Source organism: Typopeltis vanoorti, chromosome 19 (genome assembly GCF_054136105.1).
Source record: "Typopeltis vanoorti isolate ZY-2024b chromosome 19, IOZ_Tvanoo_1.0, whole genome shotgun sequence".
Lineage (NCBI taxonomy): Eukaryota > Metazoa > Arthropoda > Arachnida > Uropygi > Thelyphonidae > Typopeltis > Typopeltis vanoorti.
In genome coordinates, this window is record NC_143567.1 from 101,349,986 (window position 1) to 101,377,826 (window position 27,841).

At 36.4% G+C, this 27,841-nt stretch overlaps 1 protein-coding gene across 5 annotated transcripts in view; it reads right to left on the reverse strand.

The window, feature by feature from the left end:
• osa (trithorax group protein osa) overlaps positions 1-27,841 on the reverse strand; it is a 561,898-nt gene that overhangs the window by 264,806 nt on the left and 269,251 nt on the right. Inside the window, exon 1 of one of the 5 annotated variants that reach the window (XM_090409352.1) lies at positions 20,379-20,607. The exons of the other annotated variants lie outside the window; for them this stretch is intronic. The gene's annotated coding sequence lies outside the window, so the exon portion shown is untranslated. Of the gene's footprint in view, positions 1-20,378; positions 20,608-27,841 lie in introns of those variants that run through there. 5 annotated transcript variants of the gene reach the window in all.

Below are 27,841 nucleotides of genomic sequence, written 5' to 3' on the forward strand. Positions count from 1 at the left end.
TTGCTGCATTAAAATGACACCCCCATTCATTTACACATCTGTCTAGTTTATTCAAATCCTCCTGCAGGGCTGCCACATCTGTACTATTACTAATAACCCTACCAAGCTTCACATCATCTGCAAACAACTGAATATCTTCTTATGGCCTGAGTTTGACAGAAAGGACAATTTGTATAATGCTGACTGCATCTAAATGGTTTTGTGTGTCTAGAGAGAGAGCTTTGTTCACCAAACATGATGAAGCACAAATTCAAGTAAACTGAAGTAATTAGGGTGGATGCAGGTAAATGTGTGTGAAGGCACCCATGAAGTGAGCGAGTGCAAGAATGACTGACAAGTGCAGAATCTAATCTCTCAAGCAAAAATATATAGGGTAATTAATTCAGGAACTAAAGATGGTTGGGTGCATGTAGGGATTCTGCAGTTTCTATATACTAATGCCACAAGTATCAGGAACAAGAGGGAGGAGTTTTTGGCATTAGCTAGTGCAACCCCACCTAAAGTTATAGGCATTAGTGAGACTTGGCTAACAGCAGATGTAGTTACAGGGATAGAATGTGAAGGGTTTAATATTTTCAGGGAAGATAAAGGCAGGATGGGAGAGGGATACTGCTGATGACAGCAAATGAACCAGACAAAAGAATAGGAGATAGGTGGGGAGGGGCTGTTCATTTGAAGCTGTCTGTTGTTAGATCAAGGCCAATAAAACAAAATATATGGTTTGTTGCTGCTATGGGCTAGAGGGTTACAGGGATGATTTGGAAGACATGCATCAATAAATTAGGACAATGAGTGCAGGTCGAGTAATTATTATGGGGGCACTTCAACTATGGAGATATAGACTGGAAGGAAGAAAGATCACATGGCAAGAAGGAAATGGAATTTATATTCCTACTGAGAGATAATTACTTGAAGCAGCATGTGATGGAGGGGACTCAGGGTTCAAGAGTATTAGACCTGGTCATAGGATCAAAAAAGCTATCCATAACCAGGGTGCCCATACTGCTGCCTCCAATTGGAGAAAGTGACCATGCAGTCAATCTTGACTTGGGAGATTAGAAAATGGAGAGAGAGAGAGAGAGAGAGAGAGAGAGAGAGAGAGAGAGAGGGGGGGGGGGGCATAATCCTCTAGAGAAGGATGTTGGTAATACATGGGAGATAGTTAAGAGGCATCTAGAGGAAGCTATATTAAATTGTATACTTAAGGTATGGAGGGTTAATCAGACAGGAGTTAGATGGATGAGTAATATAATTAAGCATGAGCTGCAGAAACAGAAAATGCCGTGGAGAGTATATAAAGGTGACCAGTAAAACGATCAGGTAAGAAAGATGTCCAGCATTAGGTTAGCTGAAGAAACTACCCCAGTAGGCAAAATTAAATCCCAAAAAGTTTTTTCATTTAAGTGGCAAGTAAGAGGAACAATGACTATAGAAGAATAACTTTAATGAGTGCTGATGGTCATGAGGTGACAGAAACAGACAAGATAGTTCAGTTACCGAGTGAACACTTTGCAAGGGTATATCATCCTAGTGAGGTTACTGCTTTAACCTGTGTGACAGACTAATGTGGGAATAAAGGTGGAATGAATAGGAAATTCTTAGGATGTTACGGAATCTCAACGTAAATACAGCTGTGGGATTAAATGGAATATCAGCTCATGTTTTGTTTGCTGAAAGTGCAAGGAAACTGGTAATGCCTCTGACTAGGCTCTTTAATTTAAATCTCAGCTCTAGTGTTGTTCCAAGTCAGTGGAAAGAGAGCAAAATAATTCCCTTGCATAAGGGAGGTTCTAAGACTGCAGTAGCAAATTACAGACAAACTGGAATCTCAGGAGTGATGGTAAAAATACTGAAAGCATTGGTCAAAGAGAATTCAAGAATGGGTGGATAAGAATATTATACTCTATGAGGGACAACATGGCTTTGTGCAGAGTTGGTCATGCTTTTAATTTATTAACATTTTATAATAAATGTGACAGCTGAGCTAGTTAAAGAAAATGGCTACATGATAATTCTGCTCAATTTTGCAAAGGCATTTGACAGAACTCTGTTATGCAAATTGGAACAAATGGGGATGGATATGACACTGGTTAAGTGGATAATAGAGTAGCTGCTGGACAGACATCAAAAAGTGATATGAGGGATAGAATCGAGGTAAAAACAGATGACTAGTGGTGTGCCGCAAGGTTCAGCGCTAGGACCACTACTGTTTAATTTGTACATAAATGATATAGGAAATAATCTGAAAGGAAATATTCAGTTTACTGATCATGCAAAATCAGGTCGAGTAATAATGGGAAAAAATAAATAAATAAATATATATATATATATATATATATATCAAAAAGAAGAAAAAATCCTTAGACTGCCCATGGTATACAAAATACACTATGGGTTTACAAATAAAACTTTTGTAGGTGGGAGCAACAAATAAATAAATAAAATGAAATAAATGAGACTCAACCTTTCATGGTGGACTTGTGATTTAAAAAAATAATAAATTATGCAAATCTGCAGATGTTATTTAAGATCAAGTTCATTTATAAATTATCTATTATTATCTACCCATAGTTTATAAACTTGTACAAGAGAAGAAAGGAACTTTTGGGAATAATCAAATTAGGGAAAGACCTCTCCTGACTATATCCTTTCGAAAAATAAGGCTGCAATCGATAAAATATTTAAATTTAGTCGCACTGATCAAAATCTAATCCTGGTGATAAAATCTTATTGCTCCAAAAGAAAAGGTTAACATTTTTAGGTAGGGAATTGAAATTTTATAAGAAATTTTAAAATGATTATTATTGTGTTTTAAAATCAAATGAGGATTTATATTTCGTTGATTAATTTTAGTCTAATTCCACATCGCACTGCGAATTATTTTAATAAGTTAGAATCGTGTAGGAGAATTTTCGAAATAAAAAGTCCGATTAACACGCAATGACGCGTAATCTAGAAAAACACCACGACTATCCACTAGAGGGCGTAATCTACTTGTACAGAAAGCGCCAAGTTTGCAGTTACAGGTGTTCTGGTTTAGTGGCTTCATCCCTGTCACTGACCTCATTGTTCTTTAGCTTCTATTTTACGCACGTGAGCAGTGCACGTGATCGTATAGCTAATGACGCCATGGGTGAAGGAAACACGCAACATTTTTATCCAAATAACAATTAGTGCAGCCATGCGTTCTGCACCGAGGACCAGCAGTGCAACCCACATTGTTGCACGACGTCAAAAAAGAAAACGAAATCGTCTGAAGAGGGGGGGGGGGGGGATCCACCAACAATGACTGCGCACATGCTTTACGTATAGAAAACTTGGCGATAGCAATTTCAACTTGGCGTTGCCTTTGTAAAATTGGAAAAGAGCTTAAATCACCTGAGAAATGGGGGGGGGGGGGCGAACGCAGAGTCCGACAAGAGTGATATTTACATATAAATACAAAAAAAAAAAAAAAATCCGCACACTAAACTGTTATAGAAAAAACAGTGAATAAATGGTATGAAACTATATATGATATAATTTAACATTTATATTTATAATATTATTAATATTTAATTATATTTGAGATTGATACAACGACAAAATGTCCCGAGAATTTTTTTACACATGCAGAACCAGGCCGTGAGTATGTACTATTGGCAAGAAGCATATGAGTGAATATTAAAGCAAGAGAGCATGCAGAGAAATGGGATGGAGCCATATATGAAAAGAGTTAACTGTACAAATATTATTTTAGAATCGTTTCTTTGTGACGCACCGGTGAGAATAATTCTTTACTTTCCAGAAGCTATTTTCGGCCATTAAGTGTAAAAGCCAGTCTTGCAAATAGAGATTATGGCTCTTAACCTGCATACAATCAGCTCCATAAAAAGTTCCGTGCCTCAAATCAGTTTTACGTGGAAAAGCCCGATTCCCGCGTAAGAGAACTGAGAAAACTGCACACGTAGACTTCAGTATCAGTACGATTCGTGAAATGTTAGCAATTTTACAGACTTCGATGGGAAAGTGGAAAACCACGAAGGAAAAAAAAAAAAAAAAAATGCCCAGCAGTGACCTGAACTGAAGAATACGGTTCAAATGATCGATATCAACAATGCAATTCTGGTCCAATGAAAATAGTATCCAAACGTGTTTTGCAGTTGTGGCAATAAAACAGAGTCGGAATGTCGTTGTTAGTATTCCACATAAGCCTTTCCTCTCTGCAACCTGTTATAACGTAAAAGGACAATCTTGCACGAAGAACAAGCGGATACGAAGTGACGAAAAAAAAAAAAAAAAAAAAAAAAAAAATCCTTACACAGCACGTCAATGCTAAGAGGAAGCAGCCTATTTCTGTCGCGGAGCCTGTAATCACCTCCGCTATTCGTCTCCAGAGAAATCCTTCTGCCAATATTCCTTTATTTCCTCTTCAGAAGTGACGTCATAAGTGAAATTCCGCTGTCAATAAACAGACCTGTCTCGACAGTAATTTCTGAATGATGAACAAATAAACGCCGAATCTCTATCTCTCTCACGCACACTGACTTCAATTCCCCCCCCCTCTCTCGCTCTCTCTCACACGCACCCTTCCCAAATAGACCCAGGACGATGACTGACACGTCACGCCCGTATCAGGGAGATGTGGTGTTCAAATATCTTTCCAGCCTATTGATCGTTTCCAGGAAATGTACCGCTGCGATTGTAGAAGCACGTGACGGTTTACAACTTGTGTTCACTCCGATTTACTCACACAGGTCCACGTGGATTTTTAGGCACAACGTGACGAATAGAATAGTAGCAATAATGGATAAGAACCAAGCTCAATGTTATATTAAATTAGTTTCGCTAACGACACCGATTTTATGTGAGTGCTTCTCATTTGGTTGAATCACTGTTAAAAATAAATAAATAATAAATAAAAATGTACATACATATTCAACTAATCAGGTCGTTAAAAACCGATTAGTTGAATATGTGTGTAAATTTTTAGAATGAAAATGCACCTCAGTTTGCAGGAATGACGTTTATTTCCAAGACTATTCAGTGTTCAACGTTGTTTCTCTTTTAGAACTGGAATAAGCTCAATTAAAATGAAATAGCATTCTCAGACAACGTCTAAAGCCTTTCGTGTGTCAACGCAGCTATTAAAATGTAATAAACAAAGTTATTTCACTCAAAATATACCTCATGATTTTACGGTTTATTTAACAAGCTGGAATAAGTGACAAAAATACACTTCGTGATGGTACACTAACAAGTCAATGCGCCGAGATTGGAAGACTGCAAAGACCGCTAATATCCTTATAAATGCGACTGTTCTTCAAGGGCATTTCGCTCATTCCATCTATCTGGCCGCGATGTATGAGTTCTGCTTCCTTACATCGAATGAATGCCAACACTATTTCATAATCATAACAGTCCCATTTATAAGGATATACGTTGAAAGTATCGGACTACACTGATCATGCTTTGACACATCGAAAATATAATCTCGGTGGCATTCTTAATGAAGGACTCTTACTGAAGTGTCCTTCATTAGTAGCACCGACATTATATCCGACAATGTTGAGTAATGAATGTAGACTAGAAATGATAATTGCCATGCCTACAAAATGACATGTATTTTCATTCTAAAACAATTCTTAACGAACCGATTGGTTTAATATGTATATTTCTTTTATTTTTGCTAACAGCAATTCAACCAAAGTCCACCGACAAAAAAAAAAAAAAAAAAAATGAAAGTAAATATTAAAGCATTTATAAAGAAATCGAAGATAAAAGGAGAATATAACCGATGTGATAATTACGTGTATTCTTCGGTTGACCTGTTTTGCTGTGAGAAAGGAATGTTTTTTTTTTATTTTAGGGGGGGGGGACCATCGAGAAAAAGAATTTTGATAACTCAATTAAACAACCACCGCGAAGTTTTAAATCAACGTGCAACAAACAATAGAGCAGTCTCCCACTTTAATGATGAACTGAACTATTCTCAGAATTATATTAAGATAATCAGAAAATTGGAAGAATCTGACGACTGCCGAGTTCGCCTCTAAAGGAAAACGAAACCTTCATAATGAAGTTATATCTGTGAATGATTATTAAACAGAAACTTGATCAGAAGCGACTACGATTTCATGATAGTGCACATGGAGAGGATTGTAATGCATGATATAGCAGCAAATTTAACTTTATTTCTTCACGTTATTATATGACATGGTATTATATACCACGTTACATAATAACATAATAAGCATGCTAAATGTTAAAACGACTAATGATAAAGATGCCGACTTTTGTATGAAGAATGCAAACAGAACTAGAAATGTCGCTTTATTGTGTTTAAGAATAATGAAAACTGAATAGCAAAGAAACCCACCAAGCACTGATTTCACATCGTTTTCAATCATACTGGCTTATGGAACGGAAGTAAGGAGTATGATCCCTCAAAATCAAGCAGTGTGTGATGTCTCTCTCTCTCTACACACCTATATATATGTTACGGTTAAAGTGATAAATCCGGTTATTATTAATAATTACCGGTTAAAGTGAACAATTCCGAGAGGAGTCTGGTAAATGTAATAAAAACATGTTTATAGGTTTTGTATATAGGTTTTTATTCTCAATAGAAATTATAACAGCTTAGGTTATGTTAGGTTAGTTTATAATGAAAAAAAAGTAAGGAAAGTACTTCTTTTGCACTCAATGAAATCAGAAATCATTATAAACTAACCTAACCTTTATCGGTTGGAAATCAGTATAACCTAAGCTGTTATAATTTCTATTGAGAATGAAAACCTATATACAAAAACTATAAACATGTTTTTATTACATTTACCAGACTCTTCTAGGAATTGTTCACTTTAACCAGTAATTATTAATAATAACCGGATTTATCACTTTAACCGTAACATATACATAAATAAAGAGAGTGGATGAGAGAGCGAGAGAAACAAATAACTTATGTTCAACAGCGTTTTTCTTATTCCCGTGCCCAAAGCTGATGGAAAAACTAACATTTCTCTGGTAAAGCAAGATTTTTGGTTTTTTAAAACTCTTTCTTGTGGTGCAATCGTCACTAAAATTAATTTAATAAAATTATCTTATGAATTAACATGGAGGCAAATTGTTGACATGAACTGAAGATAGCAAACCAACAATGAGCAATCAGTCATTATGTGGAAATGGAATTCAATTATATTTTTATTTTTAAACGTAAGCACAAAAATTATATCAAAATCCATACAAATGTGTATAGTGTTTGCATTCTGTGAGTAGAGAAATATCATGCTATCTATATATCCTCATAAATTAATAATGAGGATCATCGATGAATGGTTATAATCCCCTAAAGTGGGGTTTTAGGCGTAAAATGTTTAATAAAAACAGGTAACTTAAAATACCAGGCAGACACTTGGAAAAAATGGAGCAATATAATGTGTAGTAGAAGGATTCGCTTTCGTGAAAAACTGGAGTTGAATGGATAAGAGTGTGTGTGTGCGTGTGTGTGTGTGGAGTGGGGGGGGGGGGGATTTACATCGTCTCAGAGACCGATGAATAAAAAGATTACAGGAAGTGAAAGGCACCAAGGAATCGACCGATCATAGCCAGTGTGATAATGATAAATTACTGATCAGAATAAGAATTAGGTCAACACAGTAATGACTTTAAAAAATACATCGATAAATGTACAGCTTTGGAAAATCCCACAGAAGGCACCGTTAAGAACAAGATAAAGCAGGAAGACCAGACCAGAAAATAGCCTGAAGTCTTGCCATCTACTTATATGAGGAAGTAGAGAAAATCCGGAATATCTCGAAGAATGGAAGGACATGAATACCGAGGGTTTCTTGTCTTCCAGCCAATGATACAAGATTGTTAGCTAATGAGATACATGTGAACTTGAAGTACGTTACCTCCAGATTCCTCGTGAGTTTTTGACGACAAGACTCAATTTGGCGTGTTCACGAACACATCAAATACCGAAGTGATACAGCAAGTCAGATGAACTCAAATACAATATAATGTTTTTGAGTTGCAGCATACGATAAAGCGATTTCGTATGCTAGTGACACTAATTCTTCACAAGGGTACCAATATATGCGTATAAAGAATTCCTTATATATAACTGATTCATGGAAAATTAACATTAAACCACAGAGTGATCGTAATTAGATTATAACAGGGAATAATAGCCCCATTCATTACACCCGTGTCTCCCCCCCCCCATAAACCATGACCAAAAGACATTTACAAATATGTTCAAAGGCAAATCAGGAAATATGAGAGGTAGGCAGTACTGTTTCCAACTGCGGTGACTGAGGCAAAAAGTTGAATTAGTTAGTCTGGTGAATGGACGTTTGTGAATGTATTTAAGGTGGTAGATAAAATTATTTCCTAGTGTGCACCGTTTGTTGGAAGCCAGAAGTGGTTTGATAAAATTCCATTTGGTCTCCGGAAGGTTTCCAAATTCTTTGCCTTTCCAAAGTATATTACTACCTTGGATAAAAAATGAAAACAAAAAGTCCACAACCTTGCGTGAGTATGAAAGTCTTCCTCCCTCATTCCATGAGTGCCAGCATCCACTTCCTGCAGTCTGTTAAACTAAACGCTGATTTAAAAGACTGAAATATACTATTATTAGCTGACGTAAGGTAAGTAGGCGTAATCTCTTTAATGCATAAATTTAATATCTTCATAACAGCCTTCGCTGGCATCAAGTTCCTGTAACGGAGGAAACCGCGACTTCACTAAAAATAATTTCATAAACAAAATATTTCATCAGAAATATAAAATAACTTAGAACACATAATGTAGAGTGGAATGCACCACCTGGAGTCCTCGAAGTGCACAGGTGCCCATGTACTAATATCACTACATAATTTTAAAAAATAAATAAATACTTATCCAGCTTGAAATATAACATCAGGTATCCAAAATATTTTCCTCCCTTAAAAAATATAAATGCCTTCCGTATTATGATGATTATATTGTAAAATATAATCAGATACTGATAAGTTATAATTTACCGCGTAGGCTGCATCCGAAACAGCCTTCTATATATGAACGTAACTTAACGCAGCAAAGTATAATTCTTCATTATGCACTCTACAGCAACAGTACATATGATCCTGTATCATTTCAACAACGCTGGTTTGTGACGTTCCCTTTCTTAACCAGTTTCGATATGTTGGGGGGGGGGGGGGGGGAAGAGATGCATTTTACATGTAAATATATCTGAAACACGTTTACTGCTTTCCAAAACGTGTGTGATTTTGCAAGTTCACTATTTGCTTCGATCTTTATCGAAACACGCAACTCAGCACTGCAAACTTTTTTCTAAAGGAAATTGCAGAAACCAAATTTCTAAATCCTCAAAATTAATACATCCTATGAGTGTCGTTCACCCGGGTAAACCTGTTGAGATCCCGTTATATAAAGTGCTTTTACGCACTACTTTTTATCACATGAAGATAATTTTTTTTTTAATCTGATAAGGAGGATCACGCAAATATCTTTAGAATGATTTTTTAGATCTCGGAGACAAAATGACTAATACAAATATACTACAACATACCTACGCTAGAGTTTAGGCAGTTTTGGAGAATAACCAAGATCTCGTTGTTGTGAGAGTAAAAATAAGGAATTTTGTAATACTGGTATTTTATGCTTGGATATTCGACTAAGAGAAAGTAACTATGATTCGCCAAGCATTTGTGACAATTTAAGGTAAGCAATTAATACTTTAAGCTATCCTCCATACTCCCAACCGCTGTTATGACTCGCAACCAGTTTTATTTATTTTATTTTATTATTATTCGAATATAAATAATAATAACCGGCGTTCTTTAAATTAGATGTGTTATCCCGGACACTCAGAAAGAGAAAATCCGAATACAAGGGAAAAAACTACCTACAACCTTAACAAAATGAATACTGCGCAGAAAATGTATAAATGTTCCAAAATTATATAGGGTATTTGAGTTGAGGTATTCCGCGGTATCCAAAGCATATACACGCTTTCGCGAAGGTCAATTCTCTCTTAAATATGAAGTTTCAAAATCTCTATATAAACAAGACTACTTCCTATATACTCGTATTATAAGGTCTTTTGGAACTAAAAGTATAACTGTTAGTTAACTGTGTGTTTATAATCTTAGGAAAATAAAAACGGTAGAAACGTAAGAAATTGATATTACTCCAGCAAAGAAATAATATGAAAGTATGTTTTGCGACTTCCATTTTCGGCTTTGAACTAATAACCAAGAAGTTTGCCTTTAGCACGGACCGGAGAGAGAGAAAAAAAATCTATGCTACCTGCTAAGTAAACGAAAATTCAATTTATTCAACAAAAAAAACGAGGGGAGGCCACCCAATTATGATCCCATGAAGTGTCTAAGAGTGAAAGGGCCTGAAGTCTTAACCAGTAGAGAACTCATCCTTTACGTAAACTGTTTTACAAGTAGCAATTTTATTTCACTAGGAAATTCCTGCCTGGTGTTTCCTACTAAAAGGGATCCTCCAAAACACATCTGACCGAAGCAAGCCTATTTGCTTAACAACTTGAGAAAGTTCTAAACAGAAGTTGCTCACAACATTTCTGCGTAGCTTTCACAGTAATTAAAACCAGTTAAGTAAACTGTTACAGAAGTATCAAAAATCAGGAGAAGACAAAGAGCCAAACAATTTCGACAAAAGAATACGGATTTAATATCGACACTGCGCAGAATAATACCTCTGATCACTACTTAGCTTCGTTCAGTTAGTAACAAGTCGATGCATTTTTTTATTTATTTTTTATGACAGGTAAAAAAAATTTTAATCAAATACAGATCTTTCGGAATAATGATGGCTTTGAAATAGTTTTGGTGTGCACAGTTGCCTTCAGTACTAAGCTAGTGGCGTCTCTTCATGGCCTACTAGCTCAGAGCTCTGCAGCTCAGTCGGTACAGACGAAGCCCTTTGGTTGAAAAGGCCTGGGTTCGATTCCCATCAGTAACGTGAGGAACTTTTATCTGGTCTCTTTCGACGAAAGGCGAGTTAGCCGGTCTCATAGAGGTAGGGTTTTTTCGTCCCCCAGAAAAAGGATTACAGTCAGAATATTTGCTTGTTTCCTACAGATTAGAAAAACTAATTCATTATTATTAACGAACAGTTTTCCCATCCTGGACTGTTCACAACATCAAAATTGAACATTCCATTTATAACTGATCTGTGCCAAGTCGGTTAGGAGGTTGGAGTTTCAATTTTGTTATGATTGTAATAAAAATGAAACATCGAAAAAGTTATAAAAGGGGGAGAGCAAAGTAAACAGTTTTACTTTTCTCCTTCCCTCTTACTGTTAGCAGTTTACTTATTCAATTACACCCGATTCGGTAGGAGGTCTCTCTAGAATAAACATCTTGTTTATGACCAACTTATCTTAGTGACAGCCATTCTATGTAGATACATCCCTTATCCTATGCAATGTGAGTTGGTAGCTTCGTGATCACAACTTTGACCCTATGGGGAGGGGGGGGGGCGAAAAATGCGATCCACGTTTAAAAAACTATTTTTTTTTAAAATAAACTTGACAAACAAGGGGTTCTTTTTCTTTACTGATTTTTCCCTAGTAATATATCGGTGTACAATTCTTAAATATTATTGTATTATATCAAAAACGGATTGGATTATAATATCCTACTAAAAAAATGTGTATGTAAATGAGAAATTGATTTCCTTACATAACCAGCAGTCCTCTAAGTAACAGAGTTAGAAATAACTAGGATAACTTTTTAAAACTGCAAATAATCAAAAACGGGAAAGTTTAAAAAAAAAAAAACTCGAATTTCTTGTTGATAAACAAATAACATTTATTTTAATGTACTAGTTCGGCTGTTTGTCTCTATTATGCTAAACAGTCCAGACTTCTGGCACTATGCACCTGTACTGCGTCAAATCCGCAAACAATCTGTTAAATCGTAACGATATATATATTCACTCGGGAGAAAATGCATATTACAGAAAACCTGATCGTACGTCATGTCTTCTTCGTTTCTCATTATCCAGTAACATACTTCTGCGCTACCAAACATTCAAAACACACAAGTGGCACTTGTAGTTTTATTACTTGATTGACAAACAGAAATTCATACTACGAAATTGACGTTTGAACAAAACTGTCTTATCAACTACAGTATTATGCATCCGTGGAGTTAAATTTAGACCTGCCGGTCGATTATGAAGGCCGATTTCTTTCTCATTTTGAAAATATTAGGATATTGTCAACACGAAAAGGTGTTTTATATGTTTCATATATTACTACATCTGAAACATATAAAACAATGTGAAAAAAATTCAGCAAAATATAATAATGTAGGTACAAGAGGTACCCATTTTATACATCTGTTAATTGCAAATGTAAAATATGCTGTAAAAAGTTTGTTTTTGTGTGTTACACACTAATATCTAAAAAGCTGAATAAGAAAATTTGAATGAATAAAAAAAACTGATATGTGATTAACTGAATTTCATATTTTAAAGGGACATTTTTTTTTTTTCACTGTGGTAACCTTGCCACGGTTTTTTTTTTTTTTTTTGAAACAGTTTCCAGGTGGGATACTGCTACCTATTTGTGAATTTAATGGTAAATCCATATAATATTCACACAAGATTTTGTGAAGATCGGCTTATGGGTTTAAAAGTTAGGGGCTGTAGTATGCTTGTATGAGTGGGGTGGGGTTCGCTTTGACACGTGACGATCTGATAATCCAATTTTCCTTAAGGATAACACGTCAAAATATTACAATAAATCTAAAACAGAAATCTAACTTAATCTGACCGCACACGAAATATTCCCCACTCTTCTTATACTGCGCGATGGGTTACAGAAAGGATGGTGGTCGTACAGCAGCGTTTAAAGCTGTAGTAAATTAAAGAGCTTAATTGAGCTGTATGTAATGATAAAGTGGCCTCAGCGTGAACTACACTAGTCTTTGATTAAGTCAACAAAGGCTTCAGGCGGGCCTTAAGCCACAATTACGCGAAAATCCAAAATGACTAGGCCACCTCCAGCTGAGTGCCTATGATCAATACAACGTAATTCATGGCAACAATCGCACTTCTGACGACAGGCGTTGTTACATATTTACTCTAGTCTTGATGGAACAGCCTTAAAGCTTTCGCTTCCAAAACAAAGATGACCTATACTGAAAACTGGATAGGTCTTCAGAGTATTTCTAAAATGCCATTGAAAGATAAGATTTTTTTTTCTTTCAAGAAAACAAAGATGGGAGGACAATTATGATAGCTTTAGTCTTCATTGCATACTAGAACAAACTTCTATATCACCAGTTCGACAGGGATATAGTCAGAGGTGATTATCTACAACATTTATTGTTGATTCTGAGCATAGCAGTTTAAAAAAATGGCTTCAGTAAGTAGCAAACAGATTCGTAGTATATATGGCAGCATGCAAGAGTATACTTTCAGCTATTACTGAATAAAAAGCACACATACACACTAGCTACCGATACCAGAATAATGAGGTCAAGATAGAAAGAGATCTAACCGTAGCCCGTGAAGAACAGCAATACCTAAGAAAGTTCTTAACATGTAATTAACTGGAATAAGGGAAAAGAGCGATGCTTAAGACTGCATGTATTGGACTGGATTTTAAAAAAGGCCCAGTAACGGAAAAAATAAACTCTTTTCGACTTTTAACTTTAAAACATACAAAGATGGGAAAAAATCCAACCTGTCCGAAACAAATGCTTAAAATTTTTCATTTTGCGAAAATAAGTGGAACTTTTTGATGAGGGAAAAAAAAAATATAAGATATATATATATATATACCCTTGATATTTACTTCAAAAGAGACAAAAATAAAACAACGGAGTAAGAGCCATCTGGAGTAACCTTTCCATAACCCTATATAAATGTATATAATAGTTTATAAAATATGTAACCATGATGTAACACAGAGCCACACCGACACAGTAAACAATAACAAACAAGAAAACAAAAGCTTTCTTCCTTTGAAGTGACAAGACAAAGTTGCAACAAAACAGCTCCGCGAAACAGTTAAAATCGAAAAGCGAACCCTGGACTGGTCAGTGGATGATAGAAAAGAAATGTCCGAGTTAAATCACGAGCATAGAAAGTACTTCGTTCCGGTCGACTTTGTGAACTTGAAAGAACGAGATAACACTAACCCAGTTCTTTCAATATGATACACCGCGCTTCCCCCCCCCCCAAACAAACCAACCTACTTTCTTTAAAAACATTTCAAAAACTCCTTCCCTCTCTCCTCCCCCGTTTATCGTTTTCTCCCGGAAGACAAGCACTACTATCGTTAAACCGGCTTCCAAAAGGGTGACCACATGGCTCCACGCTGTCTCGGCCCCACTGATTAGCGGCCAAAAGGGGGGGAGGGGGGTAAAGTCACAGTAAAAGCCCACGGCTGGCAGGCTGCCGTCATGTTCGGCGGCTAATTACACAATTACAATGATGTAACCGCACGTCTCACTCATGGGAGGTCTATAAAGAGAAAGATGGACAAGTAAAGGCTAGTTGGTATGTGCCTCCCTACTGGTACAGCCCCAGAGAAGGAAACCGTTGGGTGGGGTAATCTATTTAGGCCAATATCAAAGATTACAAGTTTCTGACAAGTGCAAGAGTTACGCTATCAATTACAACCTAATAAGAAAGCTGTCTGTATCTCAATTATGTACAATGGGGTGTGTTGGTTAAGTATGCTGATATTTAAAAACACTGCTGGAATACAAAATCGACCACGCAGAGAAGCTACTACTAAATCGAAAGTCAATGTTAACTATAGGCAATGCAACATAGTCGCGGAATTAAACCGAAGTCCTCCACATATTCAGTAATGATTTAATAATATCGTATCATACCAAAATGGGATTTTCTTATAACAAATTCATATACTACTTCCTAGCAATGCTTACATACCCACTGGGAGAGTTGACTGTAGTATTTGGGGGGGGGGGGGAAGAGGTTCGCATGGATAACTCAATGAGTTAGGCTGAAAGTCATTACACAGAAATTCCATGCAACAGGAGGCGTCCTGTCATATTAAAGTAATTAATATCATCTATAACAACACTGCGTCGGTATTATTGCATATAATGCCAGAAAAATATTTTAAGGAATTATATTACGTCATGCCATTGACTGGCTGGGAAAGTACAGCCCCCCCCTCTCGAGGGAACGCGGCGTTTGTATTAACGGTACAATATGTATTCTTTTTTCTTGTTTTAATTCAACACTTGTCGATCTCAGCAAATTTAAAGGTGTAGTAACCAGTGATGAGAAAAATGCTAAGTCTCATCTGTAAAAAAACAAAGCAAATACATTGTAGAAACCTAGAAACAAATATCGCCCAAAAAAAACACTAAAATCCTTTTAACGCAAATGATTTCAGAAAAAACATGCTCTGACAATTCTGTACTCCATTGTTAACTTTGGGAATTCGACGTCAAATTCAAGCATTCTTGTATGGCTTTTAAGTATGCCAAACGTGTTACTCCCTCATGATTAAAACGTGAAAAAATGATTTTGGCCTTTGCGATTCAAGATTTATTAAACGTGTCCGTTTGTGTTTAAAAAGTCTAACTATGGAATCTCCACCGGTTTCCAACAAAAACAATCCATTCGTGTGTAGGGAGAATCGATCGTAGCTAAATGACGACATGAAAAGTCGATATCTTAGAAGAAAGTTTGGACACTACTGACCCACGAATGAAAAGTTAAAAACTTTTCTTGTGCACTTGCTCGAGTATTTCACACACACACACACAAAAAAAAAAGTCTGATTTAAGGTGAATATGATTTCGCTTCAGAGAAACTGATCATCAGATGTTTAATTGATTAATTACAAAAAAAAAATGTTCCACGCGTGTCTGTATGTTTTATGCGCCTTATTACACGTAGAATGTTTGGGTATGATTGATTAAGTTAGATATAAATGTTGTGTGTGTTTTAATTTTCAATATCTCTGGGAAGTACTGTAGTAAAAGCATACAAAAATAAAATCGGAGTGCTTGAATATAAATTCAAATTCAGAAATACGAAAGAAGAATCCAGAAAGACTGATGATTTGTAAATAATAAGAACACCTATTTCAAACTATCAAATTTAAAATATACGAATCTTCGTGTTAGCCAACTTAATTCTCGTAAATGAATAAATTTGCAAATTTACAAAAGAGGAAAAAAAAAAAATAATAGGCACGGAAAATACGGCAACGCCATGCATCCCAGTGTCGGTTACTTTTGCTTTCACGAGATGGCGTGTGCTGCTCAGCACAGAAAGCCGATTCTACCTGGAAGCGACCTACCTGGCAAATACATTCCATATTGCATTTACTGCTACCATAGAATGAACGTGTCGCAAGAATATAACAAAGTGCACAACCCTGCATTTTTTCCACTGGGTAATGATACATCGGCATTTAGAATTTTTATATGGTAGAAAATACACTTATTCAACGTGATATTTCATTAGTATTTATATAATTTAGATTTTTGTAAAACAAATCCACGAAAATTACCTTTCCCAATGCAATAATTTAATATCTAAAGACAGATTCACTGTTGCTTATATCCAAACAATTCACTTATAAATTCACAACGTTTCCTAAAAATTCAGAATTGTTTTAATGACATATACATCACAAAACACAATGTTAATGATATCAAGATATGCTTCGTTTTAGAAATCTTCAGCGATAAAATAGTATCAGATGGCTTCCATTTGGCATCGCAAAGTTATAGCAACACGGGATATTATGAAGTTACTAATTCAATTATAAGAAATAATCGATACATAATATCCGATTTCTGTAGCACGGTTATAATGAGTTGTCTTAGTCAAGATTTCTGATACATATATGACACGTTTATTAAAAAATAAACGTGTTAAGAACGACAATTGTCTTAGCGTTCATACTAATATGAAAATCTAGAAATATTTCGAATCTAGAAAGAATCTTTCTAAACTGACCTTTGAAGACAATATATATATTAGGATAACAAAGTTATTTTATAAACTTGGTTATTTTAACTCCTAATCCCAAGTATGCAAACAATTAAGTTTGCGCCTGAAACAAAGTTCAAGTCTAAAGATGATACAAATCACTATTCTTAGTATTTTCCCATAATGTAAAGCACATTTCACTAGAAGATGTACACTGCAATGCATTATGGGTGGGGTCTATCCAGATCGGTTTCAACCTTTATATATATACACACACATATATATATACACGGATAATATATATATTATCCAAACAAAATGCTAGAAAACTGCTGATCTATGCTGTAGGAATAAGTAGCGGTCCACGACAACATACATTGTTACAAGAACGGTGTGTTATATATGCAGGAGAAAAACAATATAATTAAGAGCTGTCGTGAGCACCAGAAATGCCAAACGGTTTTTCAAAATAGGAACGATAAGAGCTAAATGGATGAGACACCCATTTCTTGATATCGGATGTCTCTGAAAGAAGACCACCTTTTTAAAATGCAGTCCTAATGACATTCGAATTCTGTTTTGATTTCGAGTTTAGTCATTTTTCAATATTTTCGTGAAGTATTATGGACGAACAGCAGCTTCTGGGTTTTCGACTGCGCGAGCACAAACCAAACATCGAATGCGCAATAAAAATACCTGATGAACTTTAGCACAGTACCTTAACCAAACAATTTCCTTATTTCTTTAATACACCTCCCTTCTCAAATGATATGAGATATATAGTAAAATTGCGTCCAAAGGAAGGCTGACCTTCAAGAGAACTATCCTTCGGGTCCCGTTTTTCTAACTTTTTTTTTTTTAAACGAAGATTAAATCTGCATCTCCCAACACTATCTATGTGTATTCAATTCGTATCAACACTGATTTCAAATACAATCCTCAAGTTTTGATTAATAATACATTTTATAATTATACCGCACAAGCGTTATGATTGTCACTAAACTGGCGGTTTGGTTTTTTCAGTGATTTGAAATTGAAAGCAAACCGCTGTGTTCACCGAACAGCATATTGAAATTGAGTACAGTTGGTCATATATAATCAACATAATAGTCCTTCGCCATCGCTGTGGTTCTTCTCTCTCATTTAAATAAGAACAGCGAATTTTCACAAAATGTGGAGACGTAAAGGATTGCGCAAGATGAAAATGCTACGTACTCATTAGTTCTTTTCAATGGCGAGAGCAATTCTTTATAGGAATAATCAAAATAACTGATAGTATGCGAAATAACGTCAAACTACAGACTATCGCGTTGTACATTGTACTATGTACTCTCAAACAGCTTGGGGTTTAACCTCTGGGTTCGCCACTAGTAAGTTCCTTACTAGTGGCGAACCCAGAGTACCGCGAGGGGGGAGGGTTCCTGGATTGCTGAGACGGCAAGAAAAAATAAGAGAAAGCAATACTTTTTCTAGTCTCCTCTTCCACTAAGACTGAACCCAAACAATCTGGCCTGGCTGACCAATGAGACTGGTCACCCACGTAGCTGATAATTCGAGCAGCATTTTTTTTTTTTTTGAAAGAATTAGCACATAGAGAACTTATGTTGCAAAGAATATGCAATGTAATACACTTCATATAATAAACTGCAACAGCAACGAATGAAGATATTGACATAATGATAGAGGTGGCTTCCATATTCGGTATTGTCACTGAGAATATCCACGAAGGATATTCCCGACTGCAAAACGACATACAGTAACTTCCGATTTCTGTATAGCAAGCTGATCCCTATAGCAAATTAATGCGCTACCCGTCCACTTATTTAATAAACAAGTGAGGCGGGGAGATAACGAACTGGGAGATGTACTTCCTAGTCCTTTAAAAATGTGCTGAAAACATCCCCATCTCTTCTGGAAAGAAGAGGATCTTCAGGAAATTCATCTTTATTTTAACCATGGGTGAAAATTCTGTCTCTTGAAAATGACTAGCCATAACGCGTCATGTGAATTTCCACATGGAAGCTTAAAAAAAGAAGTTATGTTATTAAGGAGTATGCGGCCTAAGAGATAAACAGGACTGGTTTATGTAATGCAAGTCATGGACATTTACCTCTCTCTCTCTGTGAGAGCTAAAACTTCGAATTGAAAGGGGGGGGGGGTGTCTTTTTAGACTGCTTCCATTAAAAGTACATCAATACATAAAGCATGAAAAGGGCCCTTTTTTTCCATACGAATCGGGACAAACAGATGCCCATGCAATTTCCTGATTCAATTTCCAAAAGGAGATTATACAGCTCTGACAATTTCATTATATATATAACAATCCATATGGAAAAACAATATACAATGCTATTTGCACTGTAAATATAATTATGCTGATAATGCACGGGTATTATCAATGAAGAAATATCCGTTCTTAATAACTTCCGATCACCGAAGTCTTAAATGGATTTTTTAAAGCATATTTAAACTTACCTTTCAAAAGGAAATCATTTATTAGCCACTTGTAACCAGTGTATTCCATTATACCTCCAGGATGTTTGGACACTCACCATATACCACTGTGCTAATCAAAAATTGCACTTTATTCCAAAAGCACAACTGACAAACGGACCTCACGTTCAGCTGGTAAGCCCGTTCCATCTGCCCCATACTCCACTCCGTCCTTATTTAACACTCTTGTACCTCCTCCCTCCCCTCTCTACTCCCTCTCCGGAGCACTGGGCCCCAAAACAGGCACAAAAGGCAGCTGGAGGGAAGTTCAAATTGGATTTTACAAAACGCAGGAGGAGAGATACGGAATATGTAATGAACTTTTCTGAATAATGAAAAAATTAATTTAGAATAATTAAGTGAATGCCTAAGTAGCCCTGAACTTCAACGATTTACAGCTATTAAAAACAACAAACCAAAACAAAAAGAGAAGTTAGTTTCAATTTGCGAACTTAGCGCAATTTAGAGCAACGTGACACAAACAAATGCCAAATGTGTTGATAACCTATTTTTAATAAAACAGGGACCTTTGATAAGCGAGGCTTCAAATCTATTTCTTCGGACAGTCTAGAAAATATTGTCGAATGATTACTTTCTCTCTGTTCGTAAAGAATACAAGATTTTTTTTTTTTTTTACAAAAAAGTCTATCCTACTGTAGAGAGTAGTTAAACTTGGTATTAAATCTATATCGATATGAAATTAACATATGCAAACATAACCAAAGAGGGGGAGGGATTTTTCCATTATTTATAACTGTCACAGTTCAGTGCCATCCATGTCCCAAAGCCAGCCACATCCCTATAAACAAGATTGAGGAAAGGAAACAAAGAAGAGAGCGAGAGAGAGAAACGAGCCCTTTCCCTGATTCAGTAAGATGAATCACTTTGGAGAACACACCAAGATACGTCATCAATAAAATGTTACCTACGGGAAATGTGACGAGGCGGCAGAAACCCAACGCATCAGCCAGAGGAGACGCCAACCTACACAGACAGCCTGCAAGGTACTGCTAACTCATTCGGTTGGCGCATGTTCTACGCAGGGAGCGGCTGTGCTTCCCCTGACTCAGAGTTCGATCAAACTTCGCCGCTAACGGCACCGGAACAGTTTCCTCCGGTCACGAGGCTATGTAGAGCCCGCAGCGCTAGGGCCGCACAGAGTCGATTGTTTGGCAGGCAGCAACGACTGCACCCCCTGTCAGACCATGTCCCCTAAATGAATAACAACAGGATGGCGGCGCTACACTCGACGTGCCCCATTATAGAGCCACTCTAATTGCTTGCTTTCCTACCCATATGCGGTGTGTGGAGGCACCGACCAAACAAGAGGGGCTCTAGAAGTTGCTTCACTAAGGCGATTCTTGCACAAGGGATCTCCTGGACAGAATTTATCTTTCAAAATTCTCCTTCCTCATGACACACAAAAATACCTTTCGTAAGTTTCATAAAAAAAAAAAAAAAACTACTACACAATTCACGTGTATATTTATATATACAATTACATTCTAACACAATTAGGTGTGTGTGTGTATTACATACGTTATATTCATATCCGAGTAACTTTGTGTCTGTAAAATGTTTGCATGCAATGCTAAATTTGCAACCGAATGTAAGGGAAAATAATTCCGCCTTCTTTGCGCTTCGCTGCTGAGTCTTGTATCGTTAAAGTTGCCGCCTCAACCTTTTTTCTCGTCGAGGTAATAATTTAGATTCAACTCTGTCCCCCACCCTCCCCCTGCGCTTGAGTCAGTTTCCGTTGCTCTACGCACTGGTATTTAGGCGGCAACTCCGTCGAGCCTCCGTCAATGTAATGCATGGCGCGGGTAGGAGTTGGTGTGTCATTATCATAGCTCCATCCATCCTGCAAGCCCCGTGTGTCCGCCAGGCTGCTGCCTCAATAAAAAGGCCGGATTTGCTGAGAACATAGTACGCCAGCGCTGCTAGGCAGCTTAGATAACAGCTACTGCATTAGCCGGGCCCAGCATAGCATGAACTGCCCGGCAACCAGCCGGCCTACGCCACTCTGGAAAACAGGGGTGGTCGGTCTGTCGACTTCATTTAGATGCTGCAGGTCAACTATAACCTCAAAGAAACGGACAGAAATGTACGAAATTTTGGCCAGAAGAGGCGTCTCGTGAAGGGTGGCCCGAATGCCCGTGTCAGGGCGTTTTCTGGACGACAGAGAAGTTTGAGATGTGTTGGAAAGTGCCGTTCAGAACGCAGTTGTGTTGCCCAAGTCTGTGCGACCTGTGTACTGGAGCGCTGCACTACGCCAGCAGGCTTAGCTCGCTGCCACACACTGAAGTCCCATTTATCAAGCGTCCTGTCAATACTACCGCTTGTACAGGCTGGCAGCTCCGGCTCAACCGCCCTCCTTCTGCTAGCCTCTCTGGCAGGCTCCATTCTAGGCAGAGCTTTGTTCCAAGCGTAGCCTCTCCTCGAGGTTCAAATGTACTAGATATCAAGTCAACGAGCACAGGCAAGAATAGCGAGACTATCGCTTGCTGCAGTACTGCAAAACCGTTGATACCCAAGGTGAAGGGTTATGTAAAGTAGACGTTTTTGCCTTTGACAGCACTCTGATATCCTCTAGGAAGGAGAGCTGCATTAACTCGAATCGTAAATTTTTAACAGAGTAAAATTTGTGAATAAACAATGATCACTCGCTTGAGACTTTTTTCGCACGCCAACACTCTGAGTATCCAAAAATACAGCCTGGACAAAAATACTCTGTTAGGGAAAAACACTGGTTAGCAAATTATCTCCAATAGTTGAAGTTACAACTGAAGGGCAACTAGAAAATAGAGATGCATTTCGAAATGCTAATTCGAAGTATGGATGACGGCAAACTACACGACGTCGTTCTTACTACAAAAACTCGCCACACAGAATGAAAACATTTCGCTAAATTCACTGTTATTTGACAATTTCTACTAAAGTTGCGTGCATTTTTGATCAGTAAATTCCTGCCGGACGGGGACGTCGTAACTGATAATTTTGCTACTTATATCAAAGCCTAGCAACAGTATCACTCCGCTCTTCCAAATTATTACTGTTTTTTTTTTTTTTCCACCTAACATTTTAAGAGTTAAAGCCGCAAAAAAAAAAAAAAAAGTGGACGGAACAGTTTGCGTGTAATTTCGAAACAAATAAAACTCCTCTGAATGAAACAAAATTTTGTATAACTGCTGGTGAATATTTTTTTAGTAGCCAGACCAACTTTAAGATAAAAAAAAAAAAAATCTTGGCAGTACGATTCAACCTGTAAGGATAATCTCTAATACTATACTGAAAATATTTCTAAAAATCACTTGAACAGAAATCCAAAAATGCTAATTATTTAGGGATGGACCAAAAATCCCAGAAATAAATAGAAATTACTCCGTGACACACAACCCGTTCGCCTACTGACAAATTCCTAACACAAGAGCATAACTTCCTTTTAACTAGATATTTCTAACATTTAATTTTGAATAAATGCAACAATGAATCAACAGCGAGGTTAGTGCATGTGCTGGTACAATGCCTTAATACATTTATTTTTACAACGCGGACGATGAAATGATCATTAATTTCCTACGGTAGGGAAGATAAGGTAATCATAAAACGATGAAATTACAAAATAATAATGAATAACATACCGAAGTGCAGCGTCATATTAACTAAAAACTATATAATATTCTTATATAGAATTATAATACACAAATATATGAGGATTGTGGAGAACTTTGCATACATCGCTAAACCTGCACAAAGTACGGGAGCAAAAACTTTTCAAACTGATTATACTTGATCAATTAATAAATAGCATAAAACGGATTTAACTAACGTATATATTTTTATTAGTCTGAATACTAGAATTCACTAAATGAATATATTAAATCTAAAAGCATACTTTTTTTTTAAAAGGGATGATATTTTTTTTTGGTTTAATATTACATTACTCTCTCTCTCTCTCTCTCTCACACACACACACACACTGATTTTACGTGAGCCCCCATACCAATAATTTTTAATCCGTGGGATTTTCAAATTTCTGCTAAAACCTAAACAGAGCAGAAATTAAAACACATGACCAGAATATTAGTTCAATTTATATTAAATGAAACTAAAGTACAGCATTATGTTATGAATACTAAGTGTATTATAACACTATGGCAATGCGATCGGCATCCTTTTTTTCCCGATTTTCAAAATGAAAAAGGGAAATAGAACTCTGTTTCCCTTTTCAGCGCCAAAGACGGAGTAGCAAACCCCCCCCCCCGGAAAAAAAATAAAAAATTGCGAGTCAAATTCGTATCGTGGGGTCATAACGGGACAGAATGAGGAATAATTATAAAGCTCTAGCATGTGAGCAAAACAAGAAACAATAAGTATATCTTTAAATTATTTATGTACAAATATATCATTTTAATGTAAATCAGAGAAATGTTTTTTACATTTCTTATCTGATACTGTCGGATAATAGCAAATAAAATCTGTAAAATGTGAAACATAAGCGATATTGCTTTCAGCTTTCCTATTAAACCAAAAATCATTTTGCACGTAAAGATTCGGTCCAAAACACGCAAAAAAGAGAAATATACGCTATGCCGATCGGTACTGAACATTACATAAAGATTTTGGATAGTAGCGCATGTGTGTTTCTTACATTTGAAAGAAATTAAAAGAGCCAAACTTTAGAAAACAAGTGCAGCATCGTTTTGTCTTTCAACTTTTTTTTTCTTTCCCCCCCCCCCACTGCGCTTCGCTCAAAACATGAGAATGTTCACAACCCATTGATTTGACAGCCACTATCAGAAATCCAACTGGATCGCCAGTTGGCACTCTGATTCAGTCTTTATTGAGCGGAAATGAACGGAGGACATTATAAAGTACAAAATCCATCAATGAAACTGACCAGTCTTGATGAGAAACTGTTTTGGCCTAATTAAACTAAATTCAAAACTTTGGCTATAAAAGGAAGAATTTAATTTCTATCTTACTATCTCCATAAACTGCGAAATTGGTGTATTCCATTTGTTTTGGACTATGAAAGTTATATCCAGAGTGAGACCACTTCAAGCACATGTATGGATAACCAAGAGAGTATAGGTCAGTACGGCAAGATAGCATGCATTAATAAAACTAAGGGGAAAGGCCATGACTGAATAGGTTATTTTTAATAGAGAAATGGTAAAAATGCTGACTGTCTGATTTACCTATTTAAAAAAACACATTCGTAAGGATTTTTTATATTTTAAAGAAACAAAAGATTGCAGAACAAAAGCTATTGTTCTCTGATTATTCTTAAAACCTGCATCAGATGGCTGGAAATATTCTTTGATGGAATATTCAAACTGATTCAACTCCAAATATGCATGCTTGACTCATTTTGACACCACAAACCACTCAACAAATTTTGATATGAATCCTAAATTTCATCCATTCCAGAATATGAATATCAGTTCAATATTTTTTTCCCCAAATTTTGTACATGAAAATGATCCGAATGAATCCAATTTACTGAGCTACATGGCAGAAAATCATATTTAAAACGTTAATGAAAATTATAATTCCTGCTAGCAAGAGTTATTGCAATAATCTTCGACCACGCACAGCACTAATTTGCTAAGTCCTAACCTTATATCTGTCGCCTTTGTAGGTTTTTTTTTTTTTTTTTTTTTTTTTTTTTTTTTTTTTGGGAGGGGAGTAAAATAATTGACACTTTCCCCTTTTTTTGTGTTCCTGAAAATGGTCTGATTGAAACAACTGGGATGAACGGTTCAACAAATTTTTATAGACATTTTAAACTATAATTTCAAAAAATCCGTCCTCAGTCAAGAAATATTTTACCCTCCCCACCTCTCCAAAACACACACACAAAGGCGAGAGAGAGATAAGGTTAGAACTTAGAGCAAATTAGTGCTGTGCGTGGCCAAAGATTATTGCAATAACTCTTGCTAGCAGGAATTATCGTTAACTTGCTTAAGGATGGACAAAACGAATAAGAGATTTCAAACATTTCGCGCAAGACGGATCTCATCAAATGTACTCAAAATGAATGCCTTCATAATTGTTGGCCAAGTGGTCAGCGTCTCTAATCTCCCAACAGGTTGGAAAATCAAGTCCTATTGTGGCATGCATGTCTATATGTTTTTACGTGAATTTCATTCTGCGCGGCTTGGAATAGTCCCATATTTGGTTTCTAGAGCAAAGTTTCCGGATCTTTAGTGAACGAGATTTATTTTAATAATGATAAAGGTGACATTCCGATGGGTTCAAAAAAGTCAAATGGAGAACCTGTTTATAATTCAATAAATAAAATTAAGCTGACCCGTTAAACATTCAAATCTATCTTAAGATTATGTATGTACATCTCCAAGTAACATATACACTCTATAAACTGCACTTATCTCAAAACTAAGTCTCTTCATCCGTACCATTAATTTGGCGTATCAACTCTCTCAATTTTAATGGCACGAATTTTTCATTTAATCGATTTTTTTCTTGAAACTAAGACAGATTGGATAATATCAATCATTTTTAAGAAGTTCTCTTCTTTCTCCAGTGTCACTATTTGTGATTGAAACAGACATCACAAAGTGAATGAACGGGAGATACATTCGAGAAAATTATTTAAAAAAAAAAAATTCTTTAGCACTGATGCCTCCGTAGAGTAGCTGTAAGAACGACGAATTGCGACCTTCATTGGAAAAGACCTGACGAGTCAGTACCGTCTCGTCACATACTTGGGCTTTTTTCAACTGAAGGAGAGTTTAGCCAGTCTCATAGAAGAGGTAGCAGGGATTCCCCCCCCCCCCCCTCAAAACAGACAAACTGACCAGAGAACAGTTAAAAATGACAAATTATTACTACATAAGGTGGTTGGTGTATGGTGTAGTGTGGCCCTGCCTCTCCCCCGCGACGAATCACGAGACACCATGGAAGTGTCATATAATAATAAACAGTTTGGGGAGCTAATTCTAGGGCTGAAAGAGCATTAAAAATCAGTGAACTAAAACAACTTAAGTATGTTGCTGTTTGTTATTTATTAATAACAATTTAGCTTGCACATTCACAGAATTATTAAAGACTGAGCTCATACAGTATAAACTAAGAAATAAATTAAAAATATCAATTCATACCTAATCCATGACCAAGACTTAGCGAAGAATATGAGCAATTTCAACATTATTCCTGTTCCATTTTTGTTTTCTACCAAATGTATAATACATGCCGGGGGTGGGGGGGGGAAAAATATTTTGCAAGACTGAATAATATACAAATTTGATATTGTAACTGTACGATGTTTATTAGCATTAACCGGGCATCTCTATGAATCCCCGAGGCTTATGCAGCGTGAATTTAAAAATGCGGAAAAAAAGTAGCTGTTTTGTCAAAAATGCGTATTTTTGTAAAGAAAATCCCCCCCCTTTTTTTTTTCAGAAATGCCGATAAGAAGTTGGTTCGAGAAACAGCCATTTGGTATGGTTGAAATTACTTTGAGAATATAGTTCATTGAGCTGGTTCCAAAAGTACATATACCATCAATGTCGACCTCAACTCTACAACCAGAGCGAGAACACACGGTTAGGCAGTAGTCTCACACCGGGCAAATGAAATTCATCTCCCACCTAAACACAATCGCTAACATCCAAGACCCACAGTGGGATTCGAACTTGCAGCCTGTTGGTCGGAGAGCGAATGGCGTTGATCCCTCCGTCGCCAAGTACATTACCCAATTTTCTTTTTCCAACATTTTTCATGAAAACTAGCAGGGTTATCATCACGTGTAATAAATAGAATTTTAAAATAAAACATTTTATTTATTCATGTGTCGTCAATGGTTTATATATAAATTATTATTTGGTGTGTGTGTGGGGGGGGGGGGGGGAAGCTTACTTGCTTGTTCTTAAGAAAATAGGAGAGAAGGATCATTAAATGAGTTCAAGAATCAAACCCATTCAACATATACAAATACTTAAAATAATTTTTTAATTAAAAACTAAGAATGTAAATTGCACAAAAGTTTGTAGAAATGGTCAGAGACCACAATCACAGTGAGATCATATAGCGCCATTTAAATTAAGATAGAGAGCATAATATCGCCTATTAAAATATGGGTTAGGGCATTTAAACTCTCAATGTACCAGAATTCTAAAGTTTCTTCTCTGAGGTTTCGGTTGGTTCTTTCGCATGCTTTTTTATACATTTCAAAATATCGCTAAAATATGTCGCCTATATTTATAACAAACACAAAATATTCTGTTTACAATAATTTGGAAATAAACATCAGCTAAGTATATACACGGAAACAGTTTTTAAACCTACAATAAATTTCAATGCCTAATTTTATAAAAAGAATGCATCGCAAACGCAGGGCGTGCTGTATAACCATTTCTCACTAGAT